We start from the raw sequence: 17825 nt of genomic DNA, 5'->3' as shown, positions 1-17825 counted from the left end.
TTTGATGAACCAGAAAACACAGAAAGTAAGGGCAGAAGAGACAGTTACCCATTACCATTGACAGCACTTTCACCTACCCCTAAGAGATGCAGGACTAAGTGGTTCACCCAGGAAAAGTTTTAGTCAATGAATGATACAACTCTTTATTTCTGCTCCGTGTTCCTGTAGTTCGTATTTGCCCTCATTGCAATGTATTCTGTTGCTCTGAGTTTACCGAGGCTTCTGTTCTTCTAGAAGCATATTTTCCCAGATAGTTTTCCTGTGGATTATTTTAAATATGTTTTGAACAATCGCACAAAAAAGACTTGACTTTTGTTTTTATCCCAAGTCCTGAGTTTTGAATTTGGATTAGTAAACCTGCTTGCTACATGGCATAACATAATACCGCTAATATCTAGTTAAATGTCTCTTAGCAAGTTACACCTTGACCAGACAACTTTGGTAGCTATTGACAAGCTTCTGGCATAATTCTGGCTGGATATTTGACCACTTTTCTTGGACAGAGTGTTGGGTTTCCTGGCACAGACCTAGTTTTTAAGCATAGTCTACAAATTTTCGATTGGGTTAAGAAACTTCCAGAAGCCCTAAAGGAGGACCTAAACAGTTCAGCTTCCTTATTTACAAGCTTTCTCTCTGGCTCTCAATGCTCTGGTGACAGGGGATCCACAGACCCACATATGTGGCTTTCTTTGTCTCCACAGTGTCCACACCAGCGCTGTCTCTCTCTGCATCAACCTGCTAACCATATACCCAAGCATAAGGTGGCAACAGATCGCAATGGCATCAAACTGCCAGCAGAGGAGTTTCCACCTGCTCTCTAGCCTGAAACAGATTATGACCAACAGACAACATGTCTATCATTTATCATTTTACAACCCTGTGACCCCTAAAGCCCCGTATTCTTTTCCCAGAGTTAGCCACAAACGTCAATTAAGCAGCAACGGCCCTCCTGGTCCTCACCACTGACTCAGAGATGGCCTTGCCCACAATCATGTCACGGCAGGGAAAGAATAACATCTGGCTCTATAAGTGTCCAGTTCCCCCACAAATCATTTGGGAGCTCCTGGATGGTATCCCTTGATGAGCTGTTTCAACTGTGTTTCCATAGCAGCACAGCACATCTTTTGAAGCACTTTGGAAAGTTGGGAAGATAAGCAGGATCGATCTTGTAAAGTCACGTCTCAGACTCCAAAACAATAAAATGCTAATCTTAAGAGGAAGCCACTTATAACAACTGTTGCTGTTGTATTTCCACATACACCTGTTCCTACTTCCTCCACATCATCCCTCACTGCTTGAACTTTCTCTCGAGGCTGGAGCCTAATAAGCTCCACGACTTGTGACAAGAGCCAGAGGCCAGCATTCTCTTGGCCCAACCAGCCCCTGGCGTCAGCTTACAGGTTGCTACTGTTAGGGTGGTGAACAATATCACAGCTCTTCCTGCTCTGGTCTCAGAAGCACATATTCTTTGTCAGAGCTGTATAAGTTAAACATATAGCCTTACAGTGTACATTTTGTACATTTTATGGTTTCAAATTTACACACAGCATAACACTGTATAGGAAGTGGAAGCCACCTTTTAATGGCCATGGCCTAGAGGGTTCTTTTTCATGTGCTTCACCCAATTTCAGTTTTCTTGTCTTTTTTCCTGCATACAGGTTTTCAGTTACTGTGTTCAGTTACACACTTTACAATTATTGTGTTGGACATGGATTCTTTGTATACCAAAATTATTCTAGAGTCAAATGTGAGGCAATGTGTCTGTCAACTAAAGCTTGACTAAAACTGAGTCATGCGATAGGACAATGATCCCAAGCACGGCAGGAAATCAACAAAAGAATAACTGAAAAAGAAAAAAATCTAATTGTTGCAATGGTCAAATGGTCAAAAACTGGACCTCAGGCTAACTACAATGCTGTGGAAGCTGTGCATGAAACCTCATTTGAACTGAGGCAATGCTGTACAGAAAAAGTGTAACAATGTGATAGACTGATAAAGTCATACAAAAAATAATTAGTTTGAGTTATTATAAGTCCTGAAACATAAAACCTTAAAACTGAGTGAGGGTGTACTTCATTTTTTACAGGACTATTTTTTAATACAGTCTGTACAAAACTTACCCTAGCCTGTCCTTACATGTAGTTATTGACATTAACTTTGTATATCTATATCCATATCTGCCTAGTGTCTAGGTGTTTCTGGTAGTGTTGTGTGATACTGCAAATTTTAGTATTGATCCACTAACAAGTAAATAATGGGCCAGTATTGCTGATACTAATACCGATACTTTTAACTTATAAAGGCATCTTATGTAGGGGAGAGCATTGAGTCATGACATGAATTTAATTTTTGAAACTCGGCATTTGGTAGATCTGGAGTGTACATGTTATTTAAGTATACTATGGACTATAAATAAAATAGACATGACAGTCAAATGTATATGTTTTAATTTCCAAAGAAATAATTAATTTAAGACAATTCACAACTTTGGTACTGGTATTGGATCAATACTTTGTTTCTATTCTCAAAGTTTGTATCTATATTATCAATATTTGGACCAATTCACCACCACTAGTTTGTCAGCTCACATGTGGATAGTCTAGCCTAGATTACAATGTCCACTTTATATGTTGGTGTGAAGGAAATATTAGCTGCCGTTGTTATATAGTACATGTAATGAACCGATATTCCGTGCGCAAGCTGGACCCAGAAGCAGAACACACACACCAGGGTAGGAGGGAATAAAGAAAGCAAATTTATTATAACTAAAGGGTAGCCGAAAAAACAACTTATGGAACCAGAAGAAACCGAGGGACTGGGGAGGTGAACTGCGCAGGGAACGCCGAGAGCGGGGCTGTGAGAAGCTGCAAAACAAAAAAAGAGAAACAGATTACTGGGGTGCGGAAAAAAGGCAGCATACGAGGGAAGGTGGAGTATACGTCTTACGGAGGTAGCCGGGCTGAGTGAACCAGAGGGGGGGGCTCCAAAAGGGTCGAGACGGCGAGGCTGATAGTGCTTCCGAATCTCAGGCGGACAGGTGGACAGGCAGGTGGCTCGCAAAAACGCCGAGTTGTGATCTGAGTACACAGGGTTAAACAGAGTCAGTTCCAATGGATAATTTGTCATAAGGGTTTTTTTTTTTCTCCCGCAGGTGTACGTTACCGCTGAGAGGCGACTACGGACTGGCGTGGAGCAGCAGGTAGGGCAGGATTAAATAGTCCACCTGGTGATCGCTTGGGATGGGATGCAGGTGTGGGGTTAGCAGCCACGCCCGTGGGCGTGGGCATCCCAACAGCACCCCGGACGCCGGGCCGCGGACCATGACAGTACAGGCTATATAGAATTCTAAATTCTGTCTTTTACACAAACTGCCTTGCACATCTGCATCCTCTAGACTTTATAACTATATGATGTAATCCTTTTTCATCTTAAACTCTTCATACAGTGCAGTTATGTCTCATAGAAGACTGTGCTACATAGCCATCGGAATGATCCTGCCTTTTTTGTAGTACAAATAACATTTATCTTTAAAAAAGCCTCTCTATGGAAAATTTCAATGTGCACATGCTACATGAATCGGCTGACATTGATTGTAACATCATAAAACCAGCTGCACATATCTGAAAAGGAAAAAAAGAGAATGAGAGACTGGAATGTTAGAGAAGGAAAAACATTTTACATAGAACACACACACTCTGTACTCCCAGCCAGTCAGCGAGCCAACCAACAAGCTAGCTAGCTAACAAAGCAAAGGAGAGCGTGGGTTGTCATCCCTGTGTTTCTGTAGCTCCACAACCATAAATTAAGCCCCTGGGAGCAACCAACAACCAGATAGGGAGGGATAAAGAGTGGGTGAGAGAGAACAAGGAAAAAGGCTGAGAGAGGAAAAGCAACAGAGCGAGTAAGGGAGTCAGAAATGAAGACAGGAAGATGGGAGCAAAGACATGAAGCCTAGAGACCCAGTGGAGGCCCCAAAGACTGAACAAGAGAAGGAGTGGGAGGCAGAAACCCGCTCTCCCTTCCCCTCCATCCCCCTTCTGCCAACTGTGCAAGCGCTTAAGGCTTTCATCATCTCTGATTTTTGTGGGGTGATTTTCTGATTTGAGATGCATCGCATCAGTGACTGTGGATATTGTAGAGATCACAAAGCCTGAGACACATAATTTGTAAGGTTTGTGGCGTGTAGAGCAAAAAGAGGGAGCACAGTCAAAAAAAAACTAGTTCTTTAACCTTCAGTACATCTTTACTCAGAACAGTCCAAAATGGTTGACCTTCAATCTCAGTGTCATATCAAACATGTGAGGGCTGAATGTCAGCTGTCAGGTAATGTGCAAAAAAAGGTGCTAATTGTCTCCCCCTACACACAGAGAGACATATAGTTCCTACCTTGCCCCTGTGTAAAAGGCCTCCCACACAGGGAGTGCTTTAGCATTGTTAGAGAGGATGCAGTCATCCATCATCCAGCCATCAAGGGAGAGACAGTGACAGGTTATAGATTGGCTTGCTCTCTCTCTTCTCCCTCTCTCTTTTTTTTTCCTTCAGAGAAGGGACATGGGACAAAAGATGTGCTCCACATAATCAATACCCAGCCTTCTGTCCATCTTGGGGAATACAGTGGTACAGTGAACACTGAGTCACACCTGCAGGCTTTTTCCAAGGCTTTTTTTTCTTCCCTGTGACCAGTGTTAGTTGTAGCACATTATAAAGTACTGCACAAGAGTAGTCAGATCACTTTTTTATTATAACCAGTAAAGAGAAGATTTCATTGCACACTGTGTCCCTCTGACTCATTACTGTACAGTTAAATGTAACCAGTCCCTTGGTGCATTGTTGCACATGTAAAGATTAGCTATCAAGACGCAGAGAGGATGTGTAAGCATTTGTAGTATTTTACACTAGGCTAACCCTAACTGTCTATCAACTGCGAAGAGCTTTGTTTCACCTTTTAAAGAAGCATTTGTAACCTAAAGTATGGTACCATAGCACTCATGTTGAAAGCCTACTAAGAATTGCACCAGTGCTACAGCTCCCAAATCACAAGAGCTAGCTTTTAGCTAAAGCTGTCACTCTGATGCAAATTAACAAGCTTGTGAGGAAATGCTATGCAATGAGGTAAAGTCAACAGAGTCGGGGATACACATTTTTCCCAAGTGACTGATGGCTACCAGATGGTGGCCAACTGGTCTCAGCTCCTGTGTGACTGGAGCATAAAGTGGACTATATACATCAAGTCATATATACGCAAGCTAATAGCTGAAGGGAATTTATTTTTTGTGAAGCTAAAGCACTCTAATGAGTTACTTTTTAGTATCCTAATGAATAACCTTTCAGTGACAGCAATCATGTATTGTGGCATGGTCGTTTTATGTGAAATTACAGGGCCATAATCTATTTATTATTGTTATTATTGTCTACTATGTTTTACTTTTTTGTGATGGGCACAGGAAACATGCCAGTTTAAAATTAATTGTACTTGTATAACAACTATTCTATTCTAGTCTCTCCTTTCTGGACAGAGGCCTGGCACACGGTCTGACTGAAGCAATCAATATGAAAAAAACAATTATACTAAAACTCTGAGAAGCTGTGTAAAGTGTAAATAAAGTCAGAATGTAATGATTTGCAAAGTTCATTGACCAACAGTTTACTCACAATAGAAAAAAGAACACTTATCAAATGTTTAAACTGAGGCATTTTACTATTTCATGAAAAATATCAGCTAATTTAGAATTTGATGCCAACAACATGCCTCAAAACAGTTGGGTCTTGGGTAACAAAAGGCTGGAAAAATAAGTAGTACTGTAAAGAAACAGCTGGACAAACATTTAGCAAATAAGTAAGTTAACTAGCAGCAGGTAAGTAGCATGACAAGATAAAAAAAAGTTCTTAAAAGTAAAAACGGACAGAGGTTTTACCAATCTGAAAAAACAAACTGCTTCTAAAAATTGTGGAACAATTCCAGAATAATGTTCATCAACATAAGATTGTGAAAACTTCGACTAGCTCAGTATGTATATGTATCTACAGTACATAAAGTCATCAAAAGATTCTGAAAATGTGGAGAAATCTCTGCACGAGGAACAAAGCTGAAAATCAGAAGTGGATGCCCGTGATCTTTGTGACGTGACACAGCACTTCAATGAAACAGGCATGATTCTATCATGGTCATTGCATGGCCACAGGAACACTTTCAGAAATCATTACCTGTGAACACATCTGTGCCGCTCACAAATGCAGGTTAACACTCTATTGTGTAGATAAGGAGCTATATGTGAACATGATCCAACAATGCTGCTGTCTCCTCTGTGTCAAAGCCCATTTAAAATGCACTCAAAGTGGAAAACTGCTCTGTGGTAAGACAAATTGAAATTCTTTTTAAAAGCATGGACAACGCTTCATCTGGACTAAAGAGGAGCGGTACAATCAAGCTTGTTATCAGCGCTCAGTTCACAAGCCTGCATCTTTAATGTTATGGGGGTAAATTAGTGCCCACCAGACCAAAATCACTGTCTTTATTAGGCAATACTAAACTATGTTCTGCAGCTATTGCTACAGCATTGCTCCACAGTAGAGGAGCCCAGGTGCTGACCTGGCCTGCCTGCAGTCCACACCTTTCAACACTTATAAAACAATTTGGCACATCATGAAATGAAAACTACAACAAAAAAGAGCCAGGACTGTTGAGCAAGTAAAATCCTATATCAGACAAAAATGGGACAAGAGTCCTCTCTCAGGAGATCAGGAACTTGTCTCCAGATGTTTTCAGACTGCTGTTAAAAGAAGAGGGGATGCAACATGGTGGCAAATATGGCCTTTTCCCAACTTTTTTTAGATATTTTGTTGCCATCAAATTGAAAATGAGGTATTTTTTTTCTTAAAATGATGCATTTTTTAAGTTTAAACATTTGATATGTTTTCTATGATGTATTGCGAATACAATATGGATTTAAGAGAATGCTTTTCCTATTTTTGTTACCCTATCACTTTGGTTTTCTTTCTTTTTTCTATCTTTCCCTTGCAAATGCTTCATCACACTCACAAAGTTCATCCTCATATCAACTATACATTTCAGTGACTTGTATTTACACCCCTTCTTCTGTTTGTACCATCTGTTTCATTGTCCATGCCTTGCTCTCTTGTGCCTTGTACTACTTTTGAAAACAAAGCTATTTCAGGGTAGGTGTAACGGTACTCCTGCCAGCACTGGGGGAATTGAATTATAGACATATGTCTGTTAATGTGTTTCAGCATTATTGCTGCTGTTATTGTCCTTTAGGGGAGCAGAACTGGACACTAGAGCAAGGGCTGTTGGAAAAAAAACATTATTACTATGTGACTGTAAAGCCCCGTGAGGAAAATTTGGGAGTTGTGATATTGGCTACATAATTACAGTACAGTGACCTGACTGAACTTACAAACACCAAACTTTAAATTGCTGTTGATTCACGGCTAGAGTTTGTATCCAGTCCAAAGTAACCTGAGAGTATATACAATATTCCACTCTTGTACAGTCTAACAACACAAATCTATAGCAGTTTAAATCATAGACTGGCCTATTTGGTTTGCTTCCATATAAAGATCACTTCCTGTGAAAATAATGTGACTCCTGCAGAGATTTTCCTCTATAGCAAAGGTAATTTTCCAGTGTCAACAGATTCATTAAAAAAGGAAAAAGGAAAAAAAAAACCTGGCCTATTTCCTTGAGATAAGAAGATAATTATACAGAGCCTGGCATCCATGACAACAATCTTGTCGTCTAATGGTTATCATTTATGAATAAAATGTGACATGTAAGACTTTATTCTAAGAGAGACGTTATCTAAGATAGATACAGCCACTGTGATGTTTACTAAACAATATCAGTGATATCAATGTGAGTATTTTCACTACCACCGTCTTGGTGCTTCAAAGTAAATGCACACATAAAGTGCCAAGTGGTCAGTCACAAGGTATATTGACCAAGATGGGGACCATAACTTACAAAATAAAAATCATGCTGTATTCAGTAAAACTTAAAACCATCAAATGAGACAATAAACTTGTGAAAAAAGTCTTAAGGTCAGAGAAATAACAAATGTATTTATTTTTTCCTCTCTGACTCTTTTACAGTCTGTACAGTCTGCCTTTTTTTCATTCAGATGAATTGCCCCCTGCTGGTCATTTCAATAATTTCTACATTTGCTTCATAGTTCAGAATCCTAAGCTCCATCCATCTTTTGTATGCAATCTGTGGGCGACTAGCTGCTACAGCGGGACTTGTTTTTAAATGAGTGGGGCTGATCTGAATGTTATCTCAAACAGAAAGATAGTGCAATGTCAGCCTGTGTCAAACTGGGACTGAGGCACAATCTATTGTGCTGATCTGACATTTTAAGCTTAAATCAGTCACTACACTGCTGATAAGATGTTGGGTGCTCACCTTCATTTTTTTACTTTAATGTGGTCATAATTCTGAGATACTACATGCTTGATTTGGCTGTCAATGTTCCTACTAATATGAAGAAAACAGATGAAATAGCTGTTGCTGCTTGTTGTGAGTCTTTCTCTATGGAGACATGGAGAGTGACGAGGGGCGAGAGGCTTTTTATTTCAGTAGCAACAGTAATGTGCTTTATTACTGGGAAAGAGAGAGTGGCCGTTTTACTAATCCACCCTTCCATGTTATAATGAGTGTTGTGCTTCATACATTACTCGACTATTTTATTTTCAATTCTGCAAAGGCTTGGAAAGAATGAAAGCATGCCTGTACCCTTATGAATGCATCATACATCAATAAAACTGTCATTTATGAAGGATCTATGATGATGAAGACTCTGAAAAAAGAAATGAATGGCAAAAGTAGCATACAAATATTTTTTGACACCCCCCCAACCCTGAAGTTTTTTTAAATTGCATTAAAGTGTGTTTCTTAGGAGTGTTCAAGGTTTTATAAGAAGCGCCAGTCTTCCCTCGTACTTCAGTCCCATCTAGCATAATACTCTGGTCAGATCAGAGTATGTGCAACTATCTTTTAGGTCAGTCCTGGTCCTTTGGTTTGGTTCTCTAAAATGATGTGTCATCACTTTCACTTAATGTTCTAGCATCCACCAAGTCTTTGGCAACTAATCTAAGGCTGGGGTATGGTTTGGAACCGCTTAATATAAAATACCAAAATGTGTTCAGAGTTTGTTTGAAATGTATCTTCTGATTTCTAGACATTAGCCTACTTAGCATGTAGCTAAACCACAACCCAACTCAAACCCTAACTCTGGGGAGGTTGCCAGTGTAAATTCACTCTCCAAAGCTCCTAGGATGTGGCATTTGCTAATCATACCGTTAAAATGTGAGTCCAATGAATTTAAAGTTTTGAATTTACAGTTATACAAAAACCTCATTTCATCCTTGTTAGTAGCTTCTCTGTAGCAATTAGTCCAAATAACCTGGGGGAATGACAACAAGCAGAGGTAGGTTTGCACATGACACAGGTACTTACTGTTTTACTGTTTTTTCTGTAGCATAAACCTTACATGTATATACTTGGAGCAAATCCTAAGCTAGCGCTAAGTCATAAGTCAATGCATATTCTTGCTAATTAACAGCTGAGTAATGAGGTAAAACAATCCCATCCCCCCACTGTGAAGCAACCACACTACAGTGCGAACTCATGATTTACAATAACAAATTTGTGTGTTAATTAAGCCACCTTATCAGTAACTTTTTTGAAGATGTATGGTAACAGCAGCTTGCCATCACATGTGGATTTATTAAAGTATTTGTTTTGTTTCATAGAGTGAATTGGGTATGAAATTAAATACAATATAGGCTTGCAAAATCTAAAGATCTGTTTGTTTCATGAATGAATCATAACTAAAATTTCCATTTCAAAACAATTGCACTGTAAGTTCACGTAACAGATCTTCCACCGTTCTATACATACCTCACGCAGAGATAAACGTAATTCAGTCTCACATTCATTCTGACTCACAGTGCGGAAGAGAAGCGTCTTTTGCCTCTTATACATACGATATGGTTTCCATTTCCTGCCACTGCAGTTTTCAAATAAGAAATATAGGTGGGGGAGCTGGCGAGGTGAGGCACTAGAGTAATATACATTATGAAGTGTTTTCAAACTGAAGTCTAGATTGCTCTGTTTCAACCTAACCTCGCTTTTTCTCTCTATCATTTGCTATCTGTGCATTCCTCCTTATCCCCCATCAGTGAATCCAATCAATGCTTCTTCCAACAACACTCCCCTACCCCCACTCCTACCTCTCCAGGTTTTCCTTGTGTCTCAGAACTGGCGACAGCTATTCCCACAGGTCTTCTCCTATTGCTTGTATTTGTTAAACACTGATGCGGGCTGGCTCGACTCACCAGACCAGCTAACCACACTGGCTGTCAGACAAACATCGCTTTCTGTCAGAACTTTGGAAACAATTTACAAGTTGGACAGCCAAAGCATTGTAATTACTGCAAATATTTTAAATCTCCTAAACCCACAATTTATACATACAGATTATCATATGTAAATGCTGTTAAAACGTTCTGTGTAGATTTCTTGATGTAGATGACTAATTTATAATAAGTTACATAATTTCATGAATATATATAGTTTGTGTTGAAATGTCTTTATTTGAAATGTACATGTGTAAAGTGTAAGAGCTAGTGTCTCATGAGAATATACCAGACATGTGCGCTAAATGTGGAATCATTATTTTTGAGCTCAAAGTGTCATCCCAGTAAACATTTCAACAGCTGTAGTCTTTTCACAGTCATGGTTGAGAAACACTTCGAAACTGAAACTTGAAACAGAGTTGTGGATGTTGCCACAACATTGGTTCGAGCTGTCTTCACAGTCACCTAGATGTTGCTGGATTTATTAGAAAAAAAACTGTGCTCAAGAATTTTGTTTTAGTATATCCTTATTAATTGGCATAAAGTGAAATGAAGAAAATTTGAACGATCCTCAACCTCTTTCTTTTAAATCCCTGACTTAACTTACTGAGCCAATCTGCTTGTTGACTAATCCAGTAAAATAAAATTTAAATGTTAAAAACTTTAAATACCTTAAAAGTGTTGTTTTTTTAAGCAGGCACTGGCAATTCTAGTATGTGCATATTAACAAGACATTATGTAGATGTCTACTTACAAATGTGTTAACCATATTAGTTGTCATTCTTTTAAAGAATCGAAGACAAATTGGTTTAATTCCTTTGTTTTCTCATTTTGTAAGAGAATGGCCCTTACAGAATGGATAACACAAATTGTGTCAAAAAGTATCAGTCAGCATTTTCTTTTTTCTTTACATGAATTTGTTAATTTTCCTTTCTGCCAAGTATGTAAAATAACAAAAAGAAACACATTTTTGAAGTTTTTGCTAACAGCATCCGTGATCCAGTTCTGATGCTCACGTGTCCATTGTCGGTGTTTTCGGCAGTGGACAGGAGTCCGCACTGGCACCCTGTCTGGTCTGCAGCCCCATATAGAACTAATTGATGTGCACTGTCTGTTCTGACACCTTTCTATCCGAACCAGCTTGAACTTTTTTGGCAATTTGAGCTACAATAACTGGACCTTATTCACCCATGACCCTTCACCAGTGTGCCTTCCTTGGACACTTTGATAGATACTGAACACTGCAATGTAGGAACACCCCACAAGATCTGCAATTTTGGAAATGCTCACCTAGCCATGTAGCCATCACAATTTGGCCCTTGGATGTGGATGGTGCATGTGGGGTGCTTACCTGGGGAACACAATTTACAGGACTTAAAGGACCTGTCGCTAAGCTAACATGTTGGCGCGGATACCACAGCAAACCTTCAGGTTGCTGTGCATTGATGGGTCAGGGATGCTTTGGCAACAAAAGTGGAACCAACATAATATTAAGCTGGTGGTCAAATGTTAGGCCTTTGAAAACAGCCACACACACACATATATCTTCTCCATTCTCTAATTTCATAAATTTCATCTCCATTGCAAGAGTGTCACAAGCTATGTCTCTCAGCAACATGATTCTACTGTAGACCTGTTACATTTTGCAATTACAGAATTGGTTTTGTACGATGTAATGCACCTCCCCCACCTCAGCCCACCAACTCTGACCTGCTACCCTTTTGCTTGCTGCAATTCGAGCGCTGCAAACACAAAGCAAGATAAAACCTCATAATCTGCTTGTAGACTGCTGTCACTACAGCTCAAAATGTGCGGGCATGTGGTTACGCATGTGTGCACATGTTTGTGTGTGTGGGTGTGTGTGTGTTTGTTTCCATAGATGAAGGGACAGCTCCAGCGTTCTTTGTATGAGAGCAGGCTAGAAGGCCCAGGGCATCTGTTGACCCAGCTGGCATTTGCTGAGCGGTTGTAGTACGCCAGGTTAAGGACAACATTTATCCAGCATGCATTTGTATCTGTGTGTGTGTGTGTGTGTGTGTGTGTGTGTGTGTGTGTGTGTGTGTGAGAGAAAGAGTGTGAAATTGTGTGTTCGTGCACTGCCGGGTTATGTCAAGGGTAGGATTTCTACTGTTTCTCAATTCTGGTGAGGAACAATTTAAAAAAAAGAAAAATCTGTAAACGTTATTTAACTGCTAGGGCCAAAAGAAAAAAAAAGCGGTTGGCAGCAATAACCAGAATTCCTGTGCGCCAAACGATGGATTAATCGCCAGTAACATTTTCCGAAACAGTTGCCCAGTTTCTAGTCACATGGTTTTTGTGCAGCAAACCTTTATTCCCTCATCCCTTGTGCATGAGTACTATAACAGCGCGCCGTCGCCCGAGGTGCTAAGCAACAACTCAACATTCTGTCTAAACCTAAATATGAGAGAGACTGCAAGAGAGAAAGAATATGCTCTTGAGTTGGAAAAAAAGTCCTTTAGGCAGTGAGAAGATTGGAAAGCAGAACTTTTCTTGGAAAGCAGTCGCAAAGCAAAGATGCAAGTCTTTGCCACACATTGTTCTCTTTTTCAAGCACACGCACAAAGATGCAAAAATGCAGCTTTAACCTATGACAGCAAAGAGGAATGGCGGCGCATCTGGACAACTGGTCTCATATATTGTTTTATAGAGAGGAATGCTTGATAGCTGATGTCCGCAGCCTGTTGTTTGTCTTTTTTTCATGTCTGTTGTTGTTAATGGGGATGATGATGTGTTTGTTGCGAGCTGCCATGGACTGTCAGGCTAAATAGAGTGGGTGTAAAGAAAGTCAATTTCTTCCCTAACCCTGTCTTTAAGAGCATATCGATTTGCCAGTCATCAAAGAATGACAAATCAAAACACTGCCACCTGAGCTCACTCAGAAAGAGGAGCAAACTGTGGAGCAAAGGTGAAAAAAAAAGAAATGCAGATGATTTTTACTGTAACCCTTCTGCACCATTCAGCTTGTGTTTCCAAAAACCCAAACAGATTTGATTCATCAACCTGTTTCTCAAGGAGGCTCTGTCATGTAACATTGGTCAAGGTAGTTTATTCTTTCATGACTCACATGCAGTGTAGTTGCCATTTATGTCATCTATGCCTGCACCGTGCTGTATCATTTTTTTGGCAGGGAATATGAATTGCAGCCATCTGTTTGGCTGCAGACCGTGTATGACTTAATCTGCGACACTGATCAACATATTTTACAGGATCTGGAAAAAAATTAAATAGTACTATATTTGACTGAAGGGGTAAATTGAAGGATGGCCTCAGCACTAGGTTGATAACACAACCGGGGAGGAGTCACTGCCCCAAGTGGAGGGGTTTTAGCGAATTTATTGACAGCTTTGAGAGTGTCTCATGAACGAGACACTTGAAAAGCTTTTGACATATTTCCGTACTCTCACCTGTGGCCACAAACTTTGCTTAGTGACAAAAAGAACAAGATCGCAGATTCAAGTGTTGGAAATGGGATTTCTCTTACTGGCTGACTGGGTTCCCCTTAGAGATAGGGTGATGAGCTTAGTCATGCTGGAGGGGTTCAAAGCAGAGCTGCCACTCCTCCACACTGAAAGAGGCCAGCTGAGGTGGTTCAGGCATCTAACTAGGAGGTGGTCATAGGCAAATCCAACACATGCTGGAGAGATTATGGACCTCCAGGATGTACAGTGTGGTTGGATGGATGGATGGAAAATAACAGCAAAATCTAATGCCTAGGTAATGAAGATGTTTGCTTATCATTAATTAAAGCTGTATTATATAAAGACAGCGACATTAGGGTTTCATTAACAAACACATAACATGGTATATAAAATGTTAATGTTTGCTATCAGAATGGATCTTATCACCTTTTTTTTTACAATACATAAGGGAAATAAAATAATATCACAAATTACAAAAACAAATTATTAAACATTATTAATAAGGCGTAAGCATTAATAATCATTTCAGTATCAACATTAGAATAAGTAACTACAAAAGTTTAATTATCCATTTAGATTTTATTAGACATAATAAAGTGTTATGGGCAGTTCTTTCTGAAGTACGAATTATGAGTTTACACAACCACAAAACCTTTTATGGTATTAGTCAGTGTCCTGACAACACAGTAACACACAAATTCACACGCACACTTGTAGTATTGTCATCTCAGTCAGCAACAGCTTGTGCACAAAGGTAGGCTGGAATAACCAGTCCAGTTTAGAAATGTCGTGTGCTAGATTTCAGTCTGCACTTCAGATGGCTCTTCTGATTTTCAAGCTGCTTCATTAAGAAAGTCAAGTTAAGCATAATTCATCCCGCTGCACAGATATTTCTGATTTGGTCCACCTGAATGTACACTGAGTTTTACAACACACCTGAGCTATTACAGTCACTGTGGTTTATGCAAATAAAAAGAAATAGTGATGTTAAAAGGTTACATAAGCATATTTAAGCAGGTTACTTTCCCAAACGAAAAAGACACAAAAAGCATTGGACGAATAATATTAGACCAAAAGTGGAGACTGATTATTTGGAGGCAAAAGAAAGGGCTGGATCGCTTCTGTTTCATTATATGTTGAGCTGTTACCTGGTGAACGAGTGTTCTGTTTTCCTTTGTTTATATTGATATACTAAAAGCACAAATTAGAGCATAAAAATTCACCGTAATGCAGGCGTCCCCCTAGCTCACCTCCCACACTCCACACTTCCTCACATCCCTTTCAGTGCAAACCTAAAACAAACCTACATCCATGGTGGTCAGTAGCCCACTGCTGACACCGACATATCAAATTCTGCCATGTGCCTATCTAATGGTAGCAAAGCCCCATCTGTGCTTCTCTCTGCAGTGATGCAGCTTTGTTTCATCTTTTATCTTTTCACTCTGCTTTGGGCTAATGTCTCACTAAAGTGGAGTTCAAAGTTACCTACTAGTAGCTGGAGCCACTGAGCATGCTAATGTGGCTGAATGCAGTTTGAGAGGAAAAAAAAGTGAACTGTACAGTATGTTGTTTTGCAAATGGTGCATTTAAAAGCGTGTTGAGATTAATTAGGCTTTCTGTAATTAACATGTCTGAAAGGTTATTCAAAAAACACTTCATTATATTCCCTTTGGAAAACAAATGAGTCGTTTAACAAAGGCAAAGCAACCTTGAAATGACGCCGCTTTGGTAACAAAGGATCCTATGTGTCTGTCAAGTGTAATTGCGCTACTTTGCAATTCATGAAACTTTGAATATGTTCACACAAAAAATTGTGCACTTGTGTGACGCTAACCTGAAGCAGCATTTGGAAATTACAGATAACGCAGCCGAGCTTCATTTCCATTTTTTAAATGTGTTCCTGTTGTTTGGAAAATGCTGAAGGAAAGAAAACCTCTAGAACCGAACTCACCAAAATCCCCATTTTATAAGGACAGACATCATAAGAACACCCTCTATATTGTTTTTGAAAAATGTTGAGAAAAGTTAAAAAATAAATAAATAAATAAATGCAGGGCCACAATTTACAAATAACAATTAAAGAAATACAATTAAAAATGATGTGTTCATCTAACGACATTATATTAAGTTTACTACTTATATTTTCTTTGAATTTAATCAATGACAAAGTACAATCATCATAAGTAAGTTAAGTTAATACTGTTGTATTAACTTCGATGCCTCATGGTTTGAAGTGTTATACAAGGAAGAATTTCTGCAGCATTTTAACTCTAATGTTGTGCATGCTGCAGATTTTATGCTAATAAGCTAACATTTCAGTAAAGAAACAGTTTAGTAAAGAATCAATTAAACATTTATCAGAATTTTTTCTCATTTGCAAGTCTGAGTCCATATTTCTAAGTTCCTAAAATCAAAATTTTCTAATACAGCTTGTATTGGCTTTCTAATGCAGCTTACAGCTAATATGAATGCTAGAAGTTGCTTACTTTAAAAACTATATGTTGCTTGTAAAACCACAAATGGAAAAAAGCTGATATACTGTGTAAAAATGTAAGTAAGAACAGAATGCAGTAATTGCAAATTTCAACATAGAAAACTGATCTGTGGTCAGATTAATCAAAATTTGAATTGGTTTTGGAAAGTTTGGATTCCATGCCCGCTGAACTAAAGAGGAGAGGTTTGTTATTAACAGCCCAAAACTCTGATGGTATGATGGTGCATCAATGCTAGTGGAGCTAGTAACGTTAAGTATGCCAGCAGTCCAGACATTATACCAATTCAAGCTATTTGGCACAACATGAAATGAAAGATATGATTTAAAAAAAACGATGACTGTTGAGTCAGACAAAAATTGGAAAATAAGCTGTTGGGTCTGCGTTTCAGCAGCCCCGCTGGTTCAGAGTCTTATTCCCGTTAACAAAGCAAGACGAACAGCTCAAACGTTTTTTCACATGATCACCCCGGGACTTCAGTCGAGATCTGGGTTGGGTCAGAAGTAGTTGAGTGGCAGATCTGAGTGTTCTAGCAGGAGTATGTGGTTTGAGTTGTTCACTAAGATAACTTGGCACTAATTTATTAATAGTTTTGAAAGTAAGGAGTAATATTTTAAATTGAATGGGCAGCCAATGCAAGCTAGCTAGAACAGGAGTAATATGGCAAAATTTCCTGGTACCAGTCACTGTGTGTGTATGTGTATGTGTATGTGTATGCATGTGCATGTGAGTGTGTGTGCAAGTGGGTGTTAGTGTTTGGGGGTGTGTTTATGTGACCTCCTGCTCACCAAAAGGGTCATAAAGGCAGAAAGTTTACTAAACAAGAAAACAGAACCTTCACATAGGATGTGCCTATAATAAAACACTACAGCCTCCCCCACCATTCAACAGGATGGGGAGGGCACTAGAAACAGGAGAATGTCTTTGATCATATAGTTTGAACCAAGACTTACAAATTTAAGCAACACAATGACAACATTTAACAATTTCAAGCTAACATAAGCCTCTTTCTAATGTCAAGAAATTTTTCACTTCAGGTCCCAGACATTTACAGACAGTTGTTAAGAGAAGAGGTGATGTGTTGCTGCCATCAAATTCAAAATTAGCTAATAGCATTTTTCTCCTAAAATGGTACATTGTCTCAGTTTAGATTTTTTTCTGTGTTCTATTGAGAACAAAATATGCGTTTGTTGGATTTGAAAATCATTGCATTCAGTTTTTAGCTACATTTTACACAATATTGCAACTTTTTCCAAGTTGTAGTGGTAAAAATTGCTTATACACAAATGACTTATCAGGTTGTTCTTTGCAGGATGACATTCTCTTCACTTAATACTCCAAGAATGAGATTTGGAGTGATCTCTCATCATTTTGAAGTAATGTACACCAAGTCTCATTCTTTCACTTTAAATGCTTACATTTTAATGCTTACAAAGTTGCAGTTAGTTATGTCAAAACTGTATGCAGTGTCTGCATTTCTACAGCATACTTGCAGTGTACTTTACTAGGAATGAAAATG

The 17825-nt window shown here is 39.1% G+C and overlaps 1 long non-coding RNA gene across 1 annotated transcript; it reads right to left on the bottom strand.

Annotated features, from left to right (window-relative positions):
- Positions 1–2622: 2622 nt before the first annotated feature.
- On the bottom strand, positions 2623–4766 carry LOC147302354 (uncharacterized). Its single transcript, XR_015127279.1, has 3 exons — positions 3163–4766; positions 2947–3077; positions 2623–2864 (listed from the first exon to the last, which is right to left on the bottom strand). It is a non-coding gene; the product is annotated as an uncharacterized LOC147302354 (long non-coding RNA).
- Between the last annotated feature and the right edge of the window lie 13059 nt (positions 4767–17825).

Source organism: Aulonocara sp. 'chitande type north' Nkhata Bay, linkage group LG23 (genome assembly GCF_057382095.1).
Source record: "Aulonocara sp. 'chitande type north' Nkhata Bay isolate Kocher_YH1m ecotype deep benthic linkage group LG23, A_spYH_male_GT1.1, whole genome shotgun sequence".
Taxonomy (NCBI): Eukaryota; Metazoa; Chordata; class Actinopteri; order Cichliformes; family Cichlidae; genus Aulonocara; species Aulonocara sp. 'chitande type north' Nkhata Bay.
This window is presented reverse-complemented; position numbering and strand designations above follow the sequence as displayed.